Here is a 6,112-nt window from a genome sequence, read left to right as displayed (position 1 = left end):
TCCTCTGTAGGGTCATATGATCTATAGTTGGGGACTTGGGACTTAGCCCTTTTGGCCAAGAAGCATAAATCAGGTATTTGTACTACAGCAGGTTGATTACCTTGTAAAATCACTACCTTTTCTCTTATGCTGAAGATTGTCAGTTAAGTAGTGACAAGAAAGTCCGGTTAGGGTATTTTTTAGAACTTTATATTCTGACTTCTCTCATTTTATTTTTGTTGGTGATAGACAGCCAAAGTAGTGGGATAGGTTGTTCATTGATATTAGTTTCCTATTATGCTTCAGAAGATGACATTATTGAAAGCAAAAAGGATGCATAGCTATCTGAAGATTAAAAATCATTTTTTGCTTGATTTAGTGCCAGCTGAGTTCATAAAATCTTCGGAATAGAAGAACTTGGTATATGTAAGATTTTTTTCTCCACACATACTTGAGAAGTATGAATTGTTGCTTTGCTTGGAACTCAAAAAGATTTTCTTATCTATCCTCAAATCTTGAGCATGCAGTTTCTGTAGGCCACTTTTTTCATAATCCCTCCTTTTAATCCTCATATGTATGCATATGAAGTAACTTATTGCCAAGAAAATTTTAAGTCATTTTATGTGAAGATAACCCAAAACTCTTCTTGAGACTTATATGAGGGATAATAGCTTCATATTTTTTTATCCTTTTAGACTATTCATGTAGGTAATGTGAATAGAATACTCTTGCTCTACTATCTAGATTCACGTGTAGGCTCTTTTTGGCAAAATATGTGAAACATCAATATGATGAATAATCTCTTAAGTAATATGTCTGTATGGTAACTTACCACAGTATGTGGACCATGAAGATGGTTCTGGTGGTGCAACCTTGGTTCTTATCCATTTCATGAAACAGCAGCAACATGCCACTGTCTTCGTGGTGAGGATTGTCAATCCTCTTTAATTTCAGATTTTAGTGCTCAAGGCAACTAAGCCAACAGGTCTTGGAAAACAGGAAGTTTATCTGTTTACTTAGTACCCCTTTATAATACTATGAAAGCCAGCCTATGATGAGCTTGGTTTCTTTTGAAGTACAGTATTAGCACTTTTTTTTTTGGTCATATGGTACATGGAAAATATTTAAATATTCTTTTTTTCTCTCTCTGACCTATCAAGATATGAAGCTTTCAATATTTGTTCTTTCATATCTGTTTACAAATCTCTCCTTATTCTTGTCATAGAGAGAATTAACAGGAAGTAACTGGATTGAAAAGTAGCAGATGCAGCATAAATATCACATACATTTCACTGTGCAGTCAATAAAGTAACTATTTTCTTACTTAGATAAATATAATTATTTTTTTAATTTGATAAAAAAATTTTCTTGATGTAGTAGGGATGTAAAAGTCCTACTATTATGAATATTTAGCATTGGTTTTCTGGAAAGAGAAATGAAATATTTTGGGGGAAAAGGAAATTCACCATTTTCAAAGAAAAGGAATAGTAACAAAAACTGCTAAGCTAGAAATCCAAAATACAAGTATAACTCAAAGGAGATGTTAACTGTGTATTTTGTGGGGAAACAATTGTCATTTCTTCAGTTCTCATGATGAAAATTTGCATGTTCCCATTTTAATGTTTCAGAGAGACCTTTTTAACTGGCTTCATCCTCTGCCAGTAAAAGAAAAGGTTTTTGAAGTAAAGAAGGGTGTGTTTCATGTAAATAGAATTTTTCTCCTTATAACTGATTTCTTCAGTTACCCTGATGCTATATTTGTTCTATACAGCACAGCATGGGTTTTTTTTCTTTCCATCATAAAATAGTCAAGTTGCCATTTAATGGGATATAATTGGTCTAAATCAAGAGTTGTAAAATTGCTGAACCAGAAGGCAATGCAAGTCAGGCTTCAAATTGTAATTAAAATGCCAACTGAATATTCTAAATGTACGTGCATAATGGTGGCTTACATTAGATAAAAACCAAGTTCAGTGATGTAGATTTTCTAATTTATGATGAAACATTTCTTCTTCTCTTCTCTTGATTTTCAATATATGTAAAGTAAAATTTTATGCTATTGTTTTTGTACCAATATATGTGATAGTTTGTTTCTGTAACAATGACCCTGATGCCAAAGTAGCGGTAGATGTATGATTGTGGTAGCAGGATAATTGATTATGTGTTACTGGTTTAGAGCATCAAACAAATGAATCATTATTTTTAAAAAATTGTGCTGGGGTGAAGGGTATTTGCCAGTGGCAAGAATATTCTGAAAATGTAGCTTTTGAGGTTGTAGTGTGTCTATATTCTGAAAGACAATCTTCCAACAAATGGGCAAAATCTGGAATTATATTGTTAATCTCAGTACTAGCCTCTCTGTGTATCAATATGTGATCTTGAAAAAAATTCACTTATCATTTTATTAAAATTATTTGGAAAATGGAATTATTTCTTGGAAGTATACCAGCTCTGATTTTTTTTAAACTTAAAACACTTGGAATTTTAACTTATTTCTAGTTAAAATATATGAATGCTTTTAAAATATTTTATTTTAATTGCTCACAAGAGTAGTTGCTGTTATTTTCACCTTCTGAGAAGCCCCAAGTAGTATTAAATAGACATACATAACTGAGATGTTTGAAAGAAAGAGCATTTGTGTGAGTATTAACATCATGGTATGGTAAAACTGCCTTAGACTATGCTAGAGGAAGTTTCTTTGTTTAAGTAGTTAGGTTTAGAGAATTGAAGAATAGAATATTACCTTTGAGAAATACCGAATGGGCACTAACTTAAATATTGCTACTTTTCTAATTCAAATGTTTAAGTCTAAAATTAGGTTTGTGTCATTCTGATTTTTTACTCCTCTCCAAGTAAGTTCGTGGAGGTAAAAGTTTCATTGACATCACTAACCTAACCTTTTCACACAAACCTTTTATTAGGAAGATTTAGTAAGGACCCTCTTAAAACCTGAGACTGATGACAACCTCTGAGAAAAAGGAAGAATGTAGTTCAAGTTGGGGTTCTTAATTTTGTAGCTACAGCATTTCTGCATAATGCTAGAATGAATCTGTTGGGTTTTTTTTCCTTCCAAAAGGTAAACTCCCAAGAATAATTATGTCCTTGCTTTCCATAGAAACATAGAAAATTATGTGTGGGAGTTTGGGATGCAAGATGGAACCTATCTTAATGTAATGTAAAAGCAATAGTGTTAATTGTGCTGTGTCGTTTTTGTTTAGAATATGTTAAAGGAGCAAATAAAGTCCAAACTGTTCAAGAATACTTGGTTAATAATTGAGTAGCTTATGCTGATATTCATTCTGTTGGTTATTTTATTTCCTTGCCTTTCCCTTCCAGCCCCCAAAGTGTCAAGGCACAGCTAGGAAGGATGTGTTCATGCCTCCTTTTCTGCACTGTTTTTGCCCTCCTGGTATCCTTCCTTCCATTAATTTATTTGCACTTAATGTGAATTTACTTGTTCCCTGGAGATGGGAGGATCTGGGTTCAAATGTGACCTTAGATACTTTGGGGCCATGTGACGCTGGCCAAATCACTTTTAAATAAGAAAAAAAATTTTAATGGATTCTTGTCTTTCAGAGCTATTGGCTTTAAATTGAAAAACTTTGAAAAGAAAGTGAAGCCATAATGTTTTCTTAACATGAAAAACTAGCTTTCATTCAAAAAGAATGACAGTTCACATTTTTTAAGTACCTGAGAGTTCCTTCCTGTGCTGTTGCATAATATTGGGAAGATCTAGGTGGAACCCTGCCCTAGACATAGCCAATCTTGTGATCCTGAGGAAGTCATTTAACTACTGCCAAATGGGGATAAGAATAGCACTTAATTCTAATGTGATCATGCATCTTAAGCCCTTTACAAATGTAAAAATGCTATGTAAATATTCTGATTAAAGCTATTCTTCCACCTGGCAGTGTAGCCAGGTGGAAATAAGCCTTGGAAGTGAATGCCAGTGCCCTAGTGATTGGAGGCAAGTTTCCTAACTGGGAGTTCCTTACAACAATGAAGTCATATGTAAAAAAAAAAAAAATCCTGTTTTGTTCCTGAGGCTTTTGAAGGCTAAACTGACCTTAGAGCGCCTATGTGCAAGGCATCTAAGTTACAAAGAATTATGTCCAGTTTCCTACTAGAACTTTGAAAAAATAGGGTCAAACTCTTCACCATCCAGATTACTCCTCCTCTGGATCCCTAAATCTCCCTAAATGCTTTTTCAGCCTCTCAATGAGAAGGGAAAAAAAATCAGCGTCCTTAACTGTGGCTTCTAGCACTTGATACGGTATTCTAGATGATGTCTGATGAAGGCAGAGTACAGTGGGACCACCACCACCTTGTTCTTGGAAGCTAAGCCTTTTGAAATGTGGCCCAACATTGCTTAATTTGGCCAGTATTAAGTACCTACTGTGTGCCAAGTGCTAAGGATACAGAAAGAGGCAAATTATAGTCGCTGCCCTCAAAGAGTTAATAATCTTAAAGGGGAGAAGACAATAAAGCAAGCTATCTCCTGTATAAATAGGAGATCATTGACAGAAGTGAGGCACTAGATTTAAAACAGGTTGGAGGAGGTTTCCTGTAGAAGGTAGGAGGATTTTAATTGGGACTTAAAGGAAGTCAGGGAGGTCACTGGTTGGAGTTGGGAGAACATTCCAGACTTGAGGGACAGCCAGATAAAATGTCTAGAGCCCAGAGATGGATGTCTCATTTGTGGAACAAACGGGAAGCCAGCTTCACTGTCCTAAAGAGTGACTATGTGGAGGGGTAAGGTGTAAGAAGACTGGAAAGGTAGAAGGGGGCTAGATTATGAAGGGATCTGAATGCCAGGCTGCACTTTATTAGCTTCTGGAGGCAATAGGAAGTCGCTGGAATTTATTGACCAGTGGAATGAGTGACAGGAAATCTGTGACTAAATAGAATAAAGGAGAGCCTTGAGGCAGACAGACCCACCAGGAGATTCCTGTAGTAATCCCGGTGTGAGGTGATGAGCACCTGTACACAGGGGTCTGGAGAGAAGGGAGTGTGTTCAAGAGATGTTCCAAAGGTGAAAATGACAGTTTTTTATAACAGATTGGACATGGGAAGTGAGAGAATGAGGAATCCAGAATGACTCCTAGGTTGTGAGCAGTAACAGAGAAGGTAGAAGATAGGAAAGATGAGTGTGAGAATGAGGATTGAAAAGATGCCATTGGTTTTGTCAACTAAGATCATGAGTAACTTCGGAGAAAGCAGTTTGGGTGAAATGATATAGTTTAGAAGCCAGATTGTAGAGGGTCAAGGAGAGAGTGAGAGGAGAGATAGTGGAGGCACTATTATAGGTAGTCTTTATAGAAGGAGTCCCTTGTGTACCTGCAGGCAGTGAGTGTATCCCAAATATTTGCTTCTATAGGCTACATATTCCCAGTTCTTCCACTGACCTTCATTTAACATGATCAACTCTTCATGACCCCATTTGGGCTTTTCTTGGCAGATGTAATAGTGGGTTTACCATTTCTTCTGCTCATTGGGGAAAACTGAGGCAAATAGGGTTAAGTGACTTGCCTAGGGTCACCCAGCTAGTAATTGTCTGAGTCCAGATTTGAACTCAAGAAGACTTAAGTCTTCTTGACACCAGGCCCCATGCTCTATCCACTACCCCTCTTAGCAACCCCTTACTGGATGTTCTTCTACTTCTTGTCAATATTATTCCTAATATATGGCACCCAGGAATAAATGCAATATTCCAGTTATGTTCTGATCAAAGCAGAGTACAGCAGCACAACTACAGTCTTTTATGTTTTGAATACCATGACTCAATGCAATGTAACACTGCTGTCTGGCCCCATCTTCTCCATGCTGAAATTAGGAAGTGGATTTCATAAACCCAAGTATAAGACTTCACATTTATCTCGATTAAACTTCATCTTGTTGGTTTCAACCTACAGTTCTAAACTATGAAAATGTTCTTGGATTCTGTAATGCAGTTTGGTAGCTGACTTTTCAACTTTGTCAGCTACAAATTTGTTAACAATGCCATCTCTGCCCTCATCCAAGCCATTAGTAAAAATGTTAAACTTGTACAAGACCAAGGACACAAATGTGTAAGAGGCTTATTCTCTCTCTCTCTCTCTCTCTCTCTCTCTCTCTCTCTCTCTCTCTCTCGCTC

The sequence above is a fragment of the Gracilinanus agilis genome, chromosome 6, assembly GCF_016433145.1.
Source record: "Gracilinanus agilis isolate LMUSP501 chromosome 6, AgileGrace, whole genome shotgun sequence".
NCBI lineage: Eukaryota > Metazoa > Chordata > Mammalia > Didelphimorphia > Didelphidae > Gracilinanus > Gracilinanus agilis.
The sequence above is the reverse complement of the archived record's forward strand: the minus strand, read 5'-3'. Positions refer to the sequence as shown.